This window comes from Halichoerus grypus, chromosome 9 (assembly GCF_964656455.1).
Source record: "Halichoerus grypus chromosome 9, mHalGry1.hap1.1, whole genome shotgun sequence".
Lineage (NCBI taxonomy): Eukaryota > Metazoa > Chordata > Mammalia > Carnivora > Phocidae > Halichoerus > Halichoerus grypus.
Genome location: NC_135720.1, coordinates 65,798,951 through 65,817,999, shown reverse-complemented (window position 1 = coordinate 65,817,999; position 19,049 = coordinate 65,798,951).

Sequence of the window (19,049 nt, the reverse complement as noted above, 5' to 3'; positions counted from 1 at the left end):
AGTTCGTGCTTAGTAACTGTGTGCCAGGCACCGTTCTAAATGCTTTCTATGTAGCATCTCACGTAACGTTGCCTGCAGCTCTGTGTGAGAAAAGTACCTTTACTGTCCTCATTTTAAATTTTTTTTTTTTTAAGATTTTATTTATTTATTTGAGAGAGAGAATGAGATAGAGCGAGCATGAGAGGGGGGAGGGTCAGAGGGAGAAGCAGACTCCTTGCTGAGCAGGGAGCCCGATGCGGGACTCAATCCCAGGACTCCAGGATCATGACCTGAGCCGAAGGCAGTCGCTTAACCAACTGAGCCACCCAGGCGCCCCTACTGTCCTCATTTTAAAATGAGGAACTAAGACCCCTGGAGAATAGGAAAACTGCCAAAGTTTACAGAGCCATAATTGGCAGAACCAGCATTTGAAGTGAGTCAGTTGAACTTTAGAACTTGTGCTCTTAACCGCAACAATGTTTTTCTCACTCTGTAAAATATTAAATGTTCCTTGGTCAACACTAGAGTGCTTGAATTATCTAAAGAGGTTTTCAAAATAGCTATTCATCTCTTCTGCATAGAGTATGTAATGCATTTGGTTTTCAATAATACCTAGAAGCAAGGTTTGCTCTTGGCCTTGACAGGCACCCGGCAGAATTGTGAAGGAAGAAAGGGTGACATACTTCCCCCATGTGTTCAGCGACCCTCTTCCCGAGGGCTCTATAAATCCTCCTAAACCCTAGCTGTTTTAATATTAATATGCCCTTGCTCTTAAGCCATTATCAACCAATCTTTCTGGGTAAAACTTTAAAAACTATCCTAATACTTTTTGTTCCAATTATTTAATGTTCAATACAATTGTTCAAAAGATCAACCATTTTATGAAAGCAATCACTTTCTTCAAAATCCAGTTATCATGAATTTTAGTTTAGGCAAGGGGTTTAGGATAAAATAAATAAATGAAATGAACTTTATAGGCTCATTCTCTGCCTGACCTGCAGCGAATAGAGTTCCAGAGGGGAGGGAGAGGAATTCATATCATCCTTCTCACAATGAGGTATAAACATCCTCACAGTACAGTGATGGACTAGGTGTGAGTAAATGTGGGTGCTAAGAGCTACAAGATGAATACAGTACAGCTTCCAGAAACAACAATTTTACTACATGGTAATTACTTAAAATATTACTTTTCATTTTAAGAAGAGATATTATGAAATCAAAGGCAACGTTTACATGATTTTTATTTTTATTTTTTATTTTTCAAGGATTTTTTATTTATTTGACAGAGAGAGACACAGTGAGAGAGGGAACACAAGCAGGGGGAGTGGGAGAGGGAGAAGCAGGCTACCCGCAGACCAGGGAGCCCGATGCGGGGCTCGATCCCAGGACCCTGGGACCATGACCTGAGCCGAAGGCAGATGCTTAATGACTGAGCCACCCAGGCGCCCCCATTTACATGATTTTTAAAGGATAAAACAGACTTGAGACAAATTTTATGTTTTCATCTTTTAAAGCCTATATTCCAAATGCTTCCTTCCTTTCCCCAGGACAGAGTCAAGATTTCCTGAACTCAGGGTCTTTTGGAGAACAGGTTGAGCATTATTTGATCAGAAATACATAGGACATTGAGAAAAAAAGACATTCTTCAATTCATTGTATGATGGTTTCTTTTTGAGTTAACTCTGATTGCATAAAATATACTTGGATACTGACAGACTAATAGGAATTATCATCCTGTCTCTAAATTTAGTTAATATTATATTGAATTAGGTAGAACAAAAAACATCAATATTGGCCTCTGTGCGAATGGTTACATTTAGTAAGAGCTAAGACGCTTTAGAGTTAAAAGAAAAACTAACGATCGCTTAGTCCAAGTTTGCATCTTCCAAATTGGGTACAAGTAAGCTGAAATGACATGATTCAAGTTACGAGGTGCATATTATAGTTGTGAGCAAGTCAGTACTAGAATCCATGTCTCCTACTTCCCCTTTCATTCTCTCTCCAGTGTGTCATGAATTAAATTCTTGTGTTCTGATTAATTGAAAAGCTTTATGCACCCAAAAGCTGCATGCTTCATTCTTTCTTTTATAATCTTTGGCCTCCAAACAGAAAAGAGAGCAGCCAGAAAGAATAGCTGGTGTAGCAGAGGGTTGTCTACAAGGCCTCTTACTAATATAAACTCTAGTAGCAGTAGATAGAATAAGAACAGATTGGTTACCCTAGGATACAACAGTTATCAATCTTAATGAAAGATAATCGTGGGAGGGAGACTACAACTGGGAGAATCAGAAAAAAGCTTCCACCTCTGTCAGCTCTTGATTTGGCTTTGCTCTGGGTTCACCCTGTCTGTCTACAGAGACTTAGAGCAGTGACTTAATCTCTATACTTTGCCCATTGGTAAAATAAGGCACCTAGACTAGATATTATACTTGAATTTAATCAAAAGACCAAAGAGGCATGATGCATGATAATCTTTATGTTAGCTTCTACTTCTTTTTTTTAAAACGATTTATTTATTTATTTGAGAGGGGATGGGGAGGGGCAGAGGGAGAAGGAGATCTCAAGCAGACTTCCCACTGAGTGCAGAGCCCCACATGGGGCTCGATATCACAACCCTGAGATCATGAGCCTGAGATCTTGACCTGAGCCAAAATTAAGAGTCGGACATTTAACCAATTGAGCCACCCAGGTGCCCCGGCTTCTACTTCTTAACTTCTATAATGCTATAACCACAAATGGCTTCTTCTTTCTCTAAACATTAGATGTTAATCATGTTCTATTAGTTAAAGGTTAAAAAAAGAATTGGTTTGCACAATTATCTGAAATACTCTAAATATAAAAACAATACTCTAAATATAATATAAAACCTGCCTAAAAGCATGGATGGGTTTGGCAGGACTTCACTGGCCACCTAGTAGCCACTGCACAAATGGAAACAGATGGTCTCAAAGAATTAGATATGTTCTCATGTGTCAACCACTCCCACAAGACCATCCTCCAAATAGGGGTTTGTCTAATAACATTGTGAAGTCTGGGCATTATGAAAGAAGACATCTGAAAGCCAAAAGCATTCACTACTTAAAATGAAACATCTACAGTTATGGAATTTCAGGTATGCTGATAGTTGTCAGGAAAAATATTTTGGGGTAGCCATATTTGCTAATATCCTTTTCACACTATTGAGGTGAAAACCTTATCTGTTTATATACATGTGATGATTTGGCCAAAGGCCACGGCCCTACTTTATTTTTTACAAAGTAGGGCTACTTTTGTCATTACCAACAGGAGCAAGCAAACATAATTTTGATTGGGAACAGTTCATCTTTGGTTGGAGAAAAACCAACATATTCCAGAGGCATCATCCTATCATCTATGACTAGTTTAACATTTTTCTTCAGGGTGCTTTAGTTGTGTCAGATGGAGCTGGAAATACCAATCTTCCTGTGACTTGCATTCATTCACCTAACGAATTCACCTTCTCAACCAGGTTCCATGGTATAAATTCAGAATATACCAGACAAGGAATTAACCATTTAATCAATGAACCTATAACCAGATAATATGATTAATTAAATGAATATTTACTGAGTCCCAGCAATGTTGTATGTTCTGTATATGCTTAGCACTAGGAATACAATAACAAAAAATGCCAGTCCCTGTCTTCCTGTTGTTCCAAGACTGGTAAACACTCTGTTTTACCAGCTAGATATGTCTTTCTGCCCTAGAAATCTGGACCACATGAGTGGTGAGACTCTTCCTCTTCACTTCTTCCAGGAGTCAGAGTCAAAGCCAGCCTAAGGAAGAATCCCATCTGTTCTTACTTGCTTCTCTGGTTCTTATCATTCCAATAGAAGAAGGAAGAGACCAAAAAGGAGACCTTCTCCCTTAAAACCTAGAGCAAGGGTGTTAAACACTACCTCTTACCTTTACATTGTTTTATGTTCCTAATGTTAGGGGAGATCCCCAAGCAGAAAATAGTTCTATTCCCATCATACCACTTCATCTTCATGAGCTAGAAACCAGTAGAAAAGAAGAAGTTGACCATAAGGAAGAACACAGTTTTTACATCCTATATTTATACTATTGTATTTTACATAATTTTGTTTCTTTTACCAAACTTTGACCACTGTTGTTAATTTATTTAGTTTGCTTCTGTCAAGTCCCAGCAAGGGAGGAGAGAGAAGAGAGGGAGAAGGGGAAGTAGCAGGAAGAACAGTGGCCCATCAGAGGAACCTGGAGCCTCCTTCCAACTAAAGCTAGTCCACGTGGACCACATTGTGTAGTATGCTCTGGAGGCAGCCTAAAAAAAAAAAACAAAAAAACACACATATCCAGCTTAAGGAAAGATTCCAGGAAAGTGATGAAGATGATTCCCTTCCTGTTGTATTCTAGACAGCATATTATTCATGCTGTCGCTGGCACTGAAGGATAAATTAGACTGTCTGAATATTCTCAGCAGAACAGAAGCAATAATAGCAAACTGAGTTATACAACGTTCTGAACGAAATGCAATAAGGCATGTGATAGGCCAAATAAACTCCAAAGTTAAGCTTAAGGAAAAGCCCTCTGCTCTTAGTTATGTGTTTGCATGGTAAAACCTACTTTCTATTCTGGAATAAAGACAAAGTGAGAACAGCTATGACATTACTAATCACCTACATCAGAGTAAGCTCCATCACATGGACAATTTGTATTGAATAAGATGGTTTAAGGGAGGATTAAAATAAATTATGGCAGGAAACATGTAGTTGGCTGATGAATTCATCATGATCACTATCTTCTTAATTAATATTTGTTAAACAAAGAAATAATTATACTGTTGAGATTCTCTGAGTGTCAACTAAATAGTGTACAGCTATGGATCAGTAGTCATTTAGGTAAATAAATAAGGTTGTCCTATTGAGAATCTCAGTTTTCTTCATTCTCAAGCAAAATATGGCTAATATGAAAGTTGATCATCAAGATATTCTCATTAATTCTAAGTTTTTTTTTACATTTTGGTTATTACTTTAATTCAAGTTCCAGTTGTTACATTATAAAAAGGGTTTGTTTGGCTTATGTGTGTTTATAATACTGCATTAAACTCTCATTAAAACTATATTCTCAATTCATCTTACACATAAAGTTCTGTACTTCATGATCACGTCAACCCAAAATTCTTAATAGTTATTCTCAAGAAACAAACAAAAAAATCCCATAAAAACCTAAATCAAAATGAAAAGCCATGTTTTATGGTCACCAACATGTGATCACTGAAACTTTCTTTCCTCTCTAATGGAAATATCCCAACAGGATGCAGAAGGTGATTTTGTGTGGCAGCTTTTGGTAGCAGGCATAACAACACAGAGGACCATCAGGAGTCAGAGGAAAAGGAACAGGGCAAGGAGAGAAAAGTTGATTAGTAAATTCATTTTCAACGCACAATTCACATGCTATTCAAGTAAAGTTTTGCTGAGGAAGACAAAACAACCCTATAAGATTTCATGGAAATTCTGATGGAAACATTTAACGGAGGTGTATGTAGAAGCAGGTTTGGAACAGCTTGGTGACCAATAAAAAGCTGTCTCATTATTCAGACATGACATCAGTGAGTAGCAGAAAATGGTGGACATTTTGAAAAATGCATAGAGTTAGAAGCATTTCAGAGAGAACAGTAGAATCATAATAAACAGAAAAGAAAATGGTATCTTCATGTATAAAACCCAGTTGCAGACCTGAATCTTCAACTGGGCAAGCACCTCAAACTCACCATATTCCTCAAATGAATATAGAGTCTACCCCCCAAAACTGCTTTCTCTCATAAATTACCTATCTCAATAAACTGAGTTACTGTCGTCCCTGTTGCCTGGCCCAGAGGTTGTCCACATCCTCACCCTCCCTCTCTTTACATCCAAGCAATCACCAAATCTTAGAAAAGGAACTATTCTCCCAAATCTTTAGATTCTGCACATTTGCCTTTACCCCCACTACCTCTATCCAAATAAAACCATCATCTCTCTTCTGGATTCTTACAGTGATTTCCCTTTCTGGTTTCTCTTTTTCTGCTCTTGTCCCCTTCCACTAATCCACTGAATGCACTATAGCCAGAGTGATCTTTCTGAAATGCAAATAGGATCCTGCCAGTGACCTACTTGAAACCCAGTGTTTTCTGAATTAAATGAAATCTTCCTGTTAGACCCTTCCTCACATGGCCACACCTCCCTCTCTAGATTCATCTCTCAGCATCCTCACACCTACACCACACTCCATGCACACTTACAAGGCTTCCAGGTGTTTGAATGTGCTGTGAGCTTTATTTCACTACTGACAATTGACAGCATTGAATCTGTATCTCTAATAGTTTAATAGTTTGTAATCTAAAATATTATTTTTTATATTCTATCAGAAACTGGTCAAATTGGGTGGAAAAACCCTGATGTAGGCCTGATGATAAATCTTTTCTTTTTCCTATGATGAGGCCAATTTGTTTAAATTTTATACGTAATTTGCATTTGAGCCTGTAGCCTATTTGGGCCTCACCGTGGAATTAATAAATTCAAAGAATCACAGGATGTGAATCAAAAATAAAAGTAATTTCCATCTTTATTTTCTTCTTTCAGAGGACACAGGAGACTCAGTTAATGACCACTAATTCTACCCATTTTCTCCCTCCCATCACCAAAAACTGACCTAGTATTCTCTCACCTCCATAGCCCCTGTCTAAGCTCTGCACTATGTCCATAAACCTGGCTTCTCTGGGCTTCTTTTAATTTCTCTTGTCTCACCCATTATCTTGATTCTTTAAAAACGCATGCCCAAGAATTTGATGGAGCAAGCACATGGGATAGAAGTAGGGAAATTGTGCAGTTCCATACATCAAGGACTTTTCTCCACTGTACATTTATAGCTTTGCTTCTATTACATAAGTTTCACAACATTTCAGTGGTGCAATTACAAGGATTCGCATGAGGAACACATCAAGAAGCAGTCTAAATGTCAATGAAGCATAAGGGGAACTGATTGAAACTTTGCCTTGCTAAAAAAAAATGTGAACAACTACGTGGAAGAAGGAGTCAACAAATACAAAAGTGTGGCACCCAGGTGAAAAGAAATTAGAAAGGAGATTCAAGCTCTGAGTGAGCAGAGGCCTGTCTTAATTCTAAGGGAAACAGTAAGCATTTCTATTCTCAAACTTTTTTTTTTCCTTCCCTTAGCTTAAAAATATGCCTGCCCATTGCATTGTAGCAGATATGATAGGTAGACTAACTCAATATCCGTTCCAGCCTCCTTCTTGTATGTCTTCCTGCACTGCAGAAGCTAGGAAACGAAAACCTGCATTTCCTAGATGCCCTTGTAGCTAAATTTCAGGATGTGATTTAGGTTCTGTCAATCAGACACTTTCAGATGAAGCTTGAATGTGGAGGAGAGGACCAGTATAGGTATCATAGCATTATCTTTTTTTATTTTTTTTTATTTTTTTATTTTTTATTTTTATTTTTATTTTTATTTTTTTTTAAGATTTTATTTATTTATTTGAGAGAGAGAGAATGAGAGAGAGAGAGCATGAGAGTGGGGAGGGTCAGAGGGAGAAGCAGACTCCCCGCCGAGCAGGGAGCCTGATGTGGGACTCGATCCAGGGACTCCAGGATCATGACCTGAGCCGAAGGCAGTCGCTTAACCAACTGAGCCACCCAGGCGCCCGCATTATTTTTTTTTTAAACCTAATCTGGCTACATTGTACATTCCCAGTGTCCGTTATACTCCTTTTGCTCCCACTTTTATGCCGTTTTTTTATTTATGCACCTTTGAAGCCATCTTAAGAACTTTGTAGAGCAACCAATACTGAACTTACACTTATGTAGAATTTTGAACATCGTTTTTGTTCAATAACATTAAAAAGCTGTCTTCTATAGATTATAAAAATGTTTTTAGTTTTTTAAATCGTGGCTAATCTATCATTGTTTTAATTTTTATCTATGTAGTTCTCGGAGATGCTGAATATTTTTATATGTATTTTAGCTATTTATAGACCTTTGTTAGAAAATTACAATTTATTTTTTATGATCATTTATTTATTAGAACTTTATATTTTTAAAGCACATCGTCAGTATTTGGGGGATATTAGCTATTGCTTTATTTATTGCATATATCTACTCAACTTATTTTTCAGCTTTTAATAGTGTCTGTTTTTTTAAACTAATACTCAAAGGAGTATAGCCAGGGCAATAGGGAAAGGCTCCTTGTTAAATCCAACAATAAAAACACATAAAGCAAAACTGCTCAACACTTTATGTTACTTAGAATATGTCTTCATTGAAAGATAGAATGAACATTGAAAAGGGTAAACTCAAGCCTAAAACAGATGAGGAAGAAAACTTAAAACACATATAGTATTTCTGGATGAACACAATTTTCCCAACTATTAAAAGTGAGTTTGATGCTCCTCCCCTAGTAGTTCACAGTGAGATCCTTTGAGCACACAGCAAGATGGTGGCTGCCTACAACCTGAAGGGATAGCAGACACCAACCCTGTGGACACCTTGATCTTGGATTTCCAGCCTCCAAAACTGTGAAAAAATACATTTGTTGTTTAAGCCAAAATAAATAAAAATAAATAAGTAAATGTGATTTTGATACTATATCCTAAAAAATCCTAGCCTTGTTAACTAAACAGATGATTAGATCTTGTAAATGATTTAAGAAGAGTGATCTACAAGAACCATGACAGTTTTGAATTAGTATATTTTCTTTTCAACTCAGAAAACAAACTAGCAGATCAGGAAATTCCACCTTATTGGGTTTCAGCTGAATATTTGGCAAATCTCTCATATATCATTGTTGTTAGAAAAAATAAGTATGGACTGCTGGGAAAATTCATACCTGGCTGAACAACGTTTCCTATAGAACTTAGATCGTTCAGTTCAGAAAAATTTCTTAAAGTGGCAAGCATCAATTTTTTTTTGGTTTGAACATAAAAAGGAATATAGAAAACAATTTTGAGTATCCACTCTATATTTATTCACATATATTATTTACATATTTTACTGTGCTAAAATTATGTTGATTATAAAACCTACACAGAAGGTGAAATTGACAAGAATAAGATAAAGATTAAGCAAAATAACATCTGATTCATGAACATCCAAAAATTGCTCTAAATAAAAAAATATGTTATGAATAACATTTGGAATGCTTCCTATTTAAATGTCCTACCATCTGTGATGCTTTCACTTAATTATTAAGTTAAATCCCAAGGCACAAGGTACATTTATTGCTGTGTTTACCTTTCTTGCCAAATCTGTTTAGATTCTCATGGTATGTGCAATGTGCCTGATTATGAGGTTATACTAGATGGACAGTATCAGCTCTACTATTTAATTCTCCTTTGTTTACATTGCAAAATATATTATTTTTATTTACACTTTCTTAACAGAAATCTTTTAATCTACTTGTGCATTTAAATAACCAGGAAATTGGGGCACCTGGGTGACTCAGTCGGTTAAGTGTCTACCTTCAGCTCAGGTTATGATCCCAGGGTCCTGGGATTGAGTCCCACATCAGGCTCCCTGCTCAGCGGGGAGCTGGCTTCTCCCTCTCGCTCTGCCTGCCGCTCCCCCTGCTTGTGCTCTCTCTCTGGGTCAAATAAGTAAATAAAATCTTTAAAAATAAATAAATAGATAATTAACCAGGAAATTCACTTACAACACACAAACTACAGTATACCAAATATGAGCAAACTCTTTAGGTTGTATTCATCAAACCTCTGTTAAAGAGCTCTCATTTCTTTTACATTAAAATCTAGTTGGATTATGAATCAACTAATATTAGAAATATTAGTAAAAATTGGTTTTATGTAATTGTATAGATAAAATATGTAAAAGTAAAAGTCATCTAATATTATCTTCTCCTTCCCAATGGTTCAGATCAACTTGTGAAATCCCTGGGATGAGAACACCTTGCTTTATATACCATCATTTTTCCTATTACTGACTTACCTGAAAGCATGTGAAGTATGATTAGTAAACTTATAGATGACACAAAATAGGAGGAGCAATTAAGATTCTAGATGAAGTCTTAATTAAATCCAAAACAATATCTCTCAAGAGTAGGAATGGGATTGAGAATGGGAGGGTTCAGGTGGAATCTGCCAGTGACTAGTGTTTCAGTCTTCATGATGTTGAATATGGATAAGGGGAATAAAAATCTCAGGAAGGGATTTATCTGGGATGTTGAATGACAGTTCAAAAGGCAAGTATCTAGAGCAATAGATGATTTTTATTGATATTGAGATATTGAGAATTTAGGAAGTAGATACTGTTGTATTGTCCATTTAAAGAGATCATGTTTGTATCACTATACAAGTAGGAACACATTGGTTTTGCACCTTGAAATATATTTACTTATGGTTATTGTGAGCCTTACAATGCAATAAAATTGCCTTGAGGTATATCAGGTCCCAGCTATGTACATGAGCTTTCTTTCTCTAGGTACAACTTCACTTGATTCTTTCTAAAGACCTACATAGTAATTAAAAGAAGTGAAGATGCAGGGGTGGCCATGTGGCTCAGTTGGTTAGGCATCTGACTCTTGGTTTCCACTGGGGTCATGATCTCAGGGTTGGGAGATCAAGCCCCATGTAGGACCAACCCCATGTAGGGCACCATGCTGGGTGTGGAGCTGCATAGGGTTCTCTCTCTGTCTCCTTCTTCCCCTCCCTGAAATGTGTGCATGAGCGCTTTTGAAAGGAAGGAAGGAAGGAAGGAAGGAAGGAAGGAAGGAAAGAAGGGGAAGAAAGAGCTGAAGATGTTAATGCTGGAATTTTTTTTTTTTTATAGAAAATACAAAATGGTCTTAAGATATACAAAATCTGTAGAACAGAAAGGGATTATGCATAACTGGGAAATTTCCAGAGGGTAGAACTGAAACCAATGAGTAGAAAGTATTCTTTAATTAAATATTAAAAAAAAAAAGTTTTCCTAATATTTACTGAGTTACCCAAAAAAGTAATGCTCTGTCCTCTGAGGTACAGATAAATGTTTAAGCAGAAAGAATGGTCACTTGATCACAGAATTTATATAACAATTTACTCTATAGTACATGGAAAAAATCACACTCATCTTTAAGGGATTTACCTGCTGTAAGATTCTGTGACTCTTCAAACCAATTTATACTTGAGAATAACTTTGTTTAGTCTTCTTTTTTTTATTTTTTTAAAAGATTTTATTTATTTATTTGACAGAGAGAGAGAGCACAAGCATGGGGAGTGGCAGGCAGAGGGAGAGGGAGAAGCAGGCTCCCCGCTGAGCAGGGAGCCCGATGTGGGACTCCATCCCAGGACCCTCCAATCATGACTTGAGCTGAAGGCAGTCGCTTAATGGACTGAGTCACCGAGGCACCCTTGTGTAGTCTTCTGAAAGTCTTCATTACTTGTTATATATTTAAAAGATACACAAAAAGAATTCTGAAGTTATATTACCATATACATTAATTAAATCTTTTATTCAATACCATGTAAACAATTTAAAACAAAATTTTTAAAAAATTTTATTTATTTATTTGAGAGAGAGAGAACACAGGAGCAGGGGAAGGGGCAGAGGGAGAGACAGAGAATCCTCAAACAGACTCCCCACTGAGCACAGTGCCAGATGCGGGGCTCCATCCCAGGACCGCTGAGATCATGACCTGAGCTGAAGGCAGACGCTTAACTGCCTGAGCCACCCAGGCACCCCAAAACAATTTTTTTATTTTGCTGGTTCAAAAACTACATTCTCCCTGCCAACTGAAAAAATCCCCATGAATTTATTTATTGTATCCATTTTATTTTAGGGGGAGGGGTATTATGTTCAAGTGAAATAAACTTAAGTAAAATAATATGAAAATTAAGTATTTGTAGAGTTGGCTGTTTGATATTAAATATGCTTTAGCAAGAAGAGTCAAAAATTACTTATTCTTTGTTATCTCAAAGCATCACTAGAACCAAAAATAAGATTTTTTATTTATGTGCTTGTGTGTCTATCTCACTATCTCTATATAACTTGGAAACAAAATTTAATTAATTTCACTAAAAACATCACTACTGTAGGTAATACCATTGTATAATATATATTCCAAAGTTATATAACTATACTCTTAAATCAGAAATACATAAGGAATTTTTAAAGAAAAGGTATATTTTCTTGAATAGATATTTTAGATAGATTGTTTTATCTCCTGTATCTAATTCTTGAACTGTGACCATTAATAAGTTCCACACATGGGTTAAATAGAGTATTAGTAAATATTTGCTGATTACAAAGAACATAGTAGATATGCCTCAGAATAGGGACTCACTTACGGTTCTATTCACATGTAGAATCAATCTATATTATCAGTACAAACAAGATTTTAAAAAACAATCTAATGGGCTTGGGGCACCTGAGTGGTTCAGTCAGTTAAGCATCCGACTCTTGATTTCAGCTCAGGTTGTGATCTCAGTCGTGAGACTGAGCCCCACGTCTAGGGCTCTGTGTTCAACAGGGAGTCTGCTTTCCCCCTCTCCCTTTCCTCCCCCGCCCCCCCATAAAATAAATTAAAAAATCTTTAAAAAGTATCTAATGGGCTTTGAGTTCTGATATATGAAAATTAGCTAAGAACTCCATTTCAACCCATTGCATGCAATTATACATTAAATTTTTATTAGTATTCAGAAAACAACTTCCCATTAAAAGAAAACAAAAGGCATCTTTTAAAAAATGTCCTGGGGTACCTGGGTGGCTCAGTCGGTTAAGCGGCCAACTCTTGGTTTCAGCTCAGGTCATGATCTCAGGGTCCTGGGATGGGCTCTGCACTCAGCAAGGAGTCTGCTTGAGATTCTCTCCTTCCCTCTGCCTCTGCCCCTCCCCCCAACTTGTGCTCTCAAAAATAAATAAGTAAATAAATCTTAAAAATAATAAAAAAATAAAAAATATCCTGAACACCGAAGAGACCACAATGCTAAGTAGAAAGTTTCTATTTCAGTGAAAATCTACAAAGTATACATTAAATTTATAATTGTTGAAGAAGAGAATTAACATTTGGTTTTTATCAAACTTTTTTTCCTCCTGAGAGTTAATGCCTGGGTAATCTGAAGAAGACTTTACCTCAGCCAAATTCTTCAGAATCTGCTTTTTTCAACTCACAAAATGACCTTTAAAAAGTAATTTATTAATGTATATATAGTTCAGTGCCCTCTACTAAATTCTATTTTCTGCTAAATATAGGAATGTAGCCTAACCCCTCAAGATAATCATCATTAGAATCAATTATTAATGACACCACTGAAAAGTTAAAGCTTTTGGTATATTCACTCCTATTCACTCTAGATACAGAGCAAGTTTTTCAATAGCAGAGCATTATTTTTGTTTGATGATGTTGTTTGCTTGATTACTCTCAGCTTTCTTTCTCCTATTGAAATAGTTATATTACATATTTGACCCCAAAGCTTTCTTATTTTGTCACTTTTTTTTCAAATCGGAAAAAAATGAAACTCAATAATTAAATTTGACAGATTTACATTGGCAATTTTCTACTTAATCATAGTAACAACTTTTGTCTTCACTTTTTATTTTTTATGTCATTAATGATCAAATTCATTAATATACCATGACAGTCATTAATTTACCAGTCCATAGTACTTTGCTAAATAACTTGTTATGCTATTAGTAAATGTTATCTTACACAAGAAAAATCTATTTGGACTTATCACATTTATCTTTAGGAAAATGAGGTATTAGATCTAGGAAGGCTGACCAAAAGGAAAAACAAAAACAAAAACAAAACAAAAAAAGCCCACCTGCCCCCCCCACCTCTCTCCACCAATAAAAGCCTTCACATACAGATTAAAATAAAAACCTTTAATCTAAGTTCAGAGTGATACTTTAGATTCTAATTAACTTCTTTTTTTTAATGAAAAAGATAAAATAAAGCTATGTGTTTGTGGGAAAAATATGAATACATTTAATGTTAAAAATTATATCCAGTTCATGCAATGCTTTTGCTGGAGACAGTAAGTATTACCTCTCTCTTCAAGATGAGAGGGAAAAAAAAAATCAAGATCTAAAGAGTTAGACCGTTTTTCTTACAAATACAGGGGAATTGTTGCCTTTAAGGCTGCAACTGACACTGGAATTTTTAGTAAGCCCTAATCAATCATAACTCTTGAAAGCAGCTATTAGGAAAGTCATACTGTGTGACATGAACTTTCCAAAAACCAGCCCTGACAGCAGCTCTCTCTAAGGGCACTCATTTTCTTCCTCTTTGCTTGAAAAAAAAGAGAGAGAGAGAGAGAGAGAGAGAGAGAAGAGAAAGAATGTGAATTCTTTCAAGTTCCAAAAATGGTACTTTTACCTATTAAATAATTTGAATATACAGAATCAATATTTTACACATAAGAACATTTGCAAACTGATTTAATGCACTCAATACAGACACAAGATAAAGACAGGCAAACATTTACAGATGAAGAGTAATTAGCATGACTCTTTCTCTTAAAGAAATCCACCCAGACTAATTTTAGCTTTAAATGTATGTCAATAAATGAAGTTTCACAGAATCATGTATCAGCTCACTGATATGGGATCCATTTAAAGATGACTTTGATTAGGATGGGTACAGAGAATGCTTATGCTCTTTTTATTTCTATTCATTAATCAAGGAAGATAATCATACTACTTACATACATTTACTAAATGGGGATGGTTCAGCACATGTGTTTATGTGTGATAATAAATCTCCCTCTGGAAAGGAAAGAAAACCGAATTCAAGCAGGCCATCTTTATAAATAAACAAATGGCTCAGTAAATTTGTCCATAAATAGTAAATCTCAAAAACAGGAGACATTTTTCTTTTAGCAATTGTATTAAGGTGACCAATAGTTCGTTTTGTGAATTCTTTCTTTTTCCCTCCATCCCTCTTTGTTCTGCCTGTTCACATATACAACTGAGGCAGGAGGCAGAAAGACAGAATACTGTTGAAGGGAATCAGAATATGCCATCCCAAAATATGCCACTTTGACATAAGGATTACTTTGAGCTGAAGGCAACTGAGAAACACCAGACACAGGAGGAGCGTGCTGTTCTTCCCCTTTCTGACTAAAAGCAGGGCATACATTTCCCTTTGTAAGGGTGATGTAAATTTCTATTTGTAAAGTTGTCCCCCTCTCAGTACCAGGAGGAACACAATAATTCTGGAGAGGACCTTTATTTCCAGGAACAACTTGAGTCTGCATGACAGACCTTACTAAACAACCCTATCTACCATACATTAGCTGTTAACCCTCCACAATTTATTACCTCAAGGAGCCCGAACTCGCTTTTCCTTTGTCTAGTCACTTTTCCACTATTACTGCCTTTTGTCAAAATGGTATAAAAGCCCCCAAATCTAACTGCTTCTTTGGGTTTTCACTTCTTTGCTTTAAAGCCCCTGGGAAGGTAAAAACAGTTTAAAAATGTATATGCCTATTCTTCTGCTAATCTGCCTTTTTCCAGTTTAATTTGCAGGCTCCAGAAAAGAAACTTAAGAGGCTATTGTAAAAGTTTTTTCCTCCCCTGCACTATTATTGTTTATCTAAGGGGTGACATGATACTGATGTCATGACAAGATGAAAACATGTTCAGCTTTCTATATGTAAACAATTCAACTGGCATACTTTCAGTGCAAAAACTTTTTTTAGTTTAGATTTAGAAATTTTAATAAAAAGGATATTTTGACTCATGGAACCATCAAATCATTTCCTTTTATGTTCACTAACAACAGAAATGTCTCAATTAGCATCAAGGGTATAATTAAGATAGATAAAAATCAGAGCCTAAATTTAGTTGATATATTTCCAAATCATTTTTATATCTTTGTTGAGCCTATATTAGGTTGACTTTTTAAATAAAATGCTGACCAACAGATAACTATATAATAGAGCCTCAAAGAGAAATTTTCACCTACCTAAATATTTGAAGAGAAATTGGTATTATTTTCATAATAATATATAGATATATGAATTATGTTCTATTTATATATATATAAACATGAAATTGCATATATATATATGAATGTATGCAACTTATACATAGGTTTATATTTGAATGACAGATAATTCAATTCAAATATATGTACTAGATATAATATGTAATATATATTACATGGATGGATATATATATCTTTATAACATATGATATATAATTAATATACAGAATTATAATATATATAACATGATTCCTGTCTGTCAGTGTTTTAATCATCATGCAACATAAGCAGAACTAAATAGGTAACCAAATAAATTGTCTGATGTTGAGTAAATGTGATTAAGGTGTGTTTTTAAACTGAACAGTTTAAAACGCAACCATTCTGCCAAAATTTGAAGGGAAAGAGATAACATTAAATCTGGGACTAAGAGAGAAGGAGACGTTCTACATCACTAAAAACACAATCTTGAAAATCAAATATTTGCATCAATGAGAAAAAAAACAAGTTCCTAATTCTACAGGAAATTTCTTACTAGCGAATCACCGCTCTAGGAGCGTTTCAGCAATGGTGTTTAAACAGTGATAATTATCCTGACCTGGTTTATCTTCTAGGATGATTTTTAAAACCATTTCTACATTTTTAGGATTTGTAGGGGAGCAATTTTGATATATGGGTATAGTTAATGCTAAAATGTTTTTTTATCTCAGTGGAAAATTATTAGGATCTAAAGCTCTATAGGAAGGATTGCAGAGAGGTGTCCTGATTTCACTGGACTTGGAGTTCTCCTAATACATGATACAACTTATTGTCTAAGGAATGGTGCACAGGTTATGACACATTCCTAAGCTTGAAAAAACAGAAATTATCTCCAGTGATCTATATAATTAAAACTTTGGCCAATCTTTGCATCAGTGTCAAAAATTCATTTTTGCTGTCCCAGAATATCTTTTCTTATAGAGGGTCATTGTCTTTACAGGAAAATTATACACAATGAAGATATCATTTCTCTTATATTTGATGAATTAATTGTAATTCTCCTTCAATTTTATTGGGTAATATAGCAGAGTATTAGTTGATGAGATTATTAAAACAAATACCACATCAAATTCTTTTATACCATTACAGTTTAAATTATAGTTGCTTGAAGCCCTAGAATTCTACTATGCATGTAAAATCAGAATCTATTCTCAATTCTTTGTATCAGTACAAGAGGGCACAATGAGGCTAACCACAGAAAGTGAATTTTATGATTATCTTTGAAATATACCTTTTAAAAAATCGATAACTGGTGAGTCCACAGCTGCTTAGAGATACTTTCCCTCATTTGTCACTCTAGCTCATTCTCCTCTTGAAGTCCAACATGCTTGGAAAAGGCAAGTCACCCCTCCCTACACACAGGGCTTCAATTCACAGTTTTTCCTGTAGAGAAGAGGTAGCTAAATACAGGCTTTCTTGTGCGGTGCTTACTGTCAAGCATCACAGGTACCCGGAGGCACACCAACATAGCAACAAAGGAATCAAATAAGTAGAATAATTGTTAATTTGAAAGGAATGTTCGCTCGGTTTGAAATAGAAAACCTATACAAGAGTTGGGGCTTATTTTTTGGCTTTTCATTTTTATGTTTTTTCAATATTTTAAGTGAGAAAGAGCTTAAAATCTCAAAATGCAGTTGTATGTATTGATAATGAGGAAGGCAAAGTTTTGTCACAGAGTATGAGACAGCACCTGGACACAGCGGGGCCGGCCGGGGCTCTCATGAGCTCCAGCTTACTTGTCTCTCTGCTTCAGACCAGTCCCAAGTCCCCAAGTCTGTGTTTACCTGGGAAATCAAGGGCTCCATCTGCATGATCTCTAAGAGAATCTCTAGCTCTAACAGGTCCATGATTAACTTACTGGAAGGATCTTATCTAAAAATAACCAGCATTACTCAGATCTGGATTAAAGGTTCATAATTAAAACTCCAGTTTTTATATCAATGGGACAACCGAATTACTGAGGCACCTTACTGCTTTTCTTTTTTTCTGAAACGTTATTGTAGTCTCTCATTTACGGCGTAACAGTTTTCATTACACTCATCCAAACGGATTGTGAACTAGATAAATTATGCACATTATATAAAGTATAAAAGTTGACTATTTTAAGTGAGACTCACAGATGGTCAAAGTGATTGTCAGAACATCTTACTGCGGTTAACCAAATGATTTTTCTCCAAATGCTGATGTGATTAAGCTAAATTTTGTACTAAATGTGCATTATAAAAACAAGCATTCTATTTCTAGAAATGCGTTCTACTTCTAAAAAAATCTGCAGGCCAGGGTCCAACTACTGTTATTTATGTGGAATAATTAAAAGCTACACTTTTTTTTTCAAATAACACAATGCAAAGTCTACAAGGTTTCGCCCGTTTTTTGTAACTATATTTATATAACTACGTAAATAACAATGCTTAACGATGCAGTATTTTTATACAGATGTCTTCTTTGACTCTTCCTTTTGTAATAATATACCAGAAACTAGTTTCTTTTTTCTTTTGTTAGTAAAACTTTTACACAATTGTGTAGGAATAGTTTGCCCTGGATATACTAAAATTTGACAAATAGGATTCAAATGGATTTTTCCCATCTGAATAGAGGAATCCTCACAATCAAAGAAAGAGCAACATAATAGGGTTCCTTCAGCAAAGTTCAGCTCAGTTTAAGATAATCATATCAATATGTTACAAATTGAATACTCTTCCTGCTTCAGTGAAAAAAACCACAAAATATATAAAGGCCTCAGTGCTGATGACATTTTGGTTTAAATTATTTTCTTTTGTAGACCATGTGTGTTCCTTCTCTTGACAGAATACAGATCGCATGAAGGCAATTATGTCTTTATATTTGCCCTCTTTCGGGTCAGTGGTATAATTATAAGAGTTTGCACAGCTAAGTTGGTAGGTGGTATATTTATTTAATTGTTTACTACTTGATTGGGAGCCAGCTTTAGCAGAACAAAAGCCTGAGATGCGTGCACAGTCAGATCCATCCTAATTTATGGCTGGTGGGATTTGCTGCAGTCAAATGATCTGGCAGAACCATGCCACAGTGACCCAGGAGTGCCCAGCTCTCGACATATG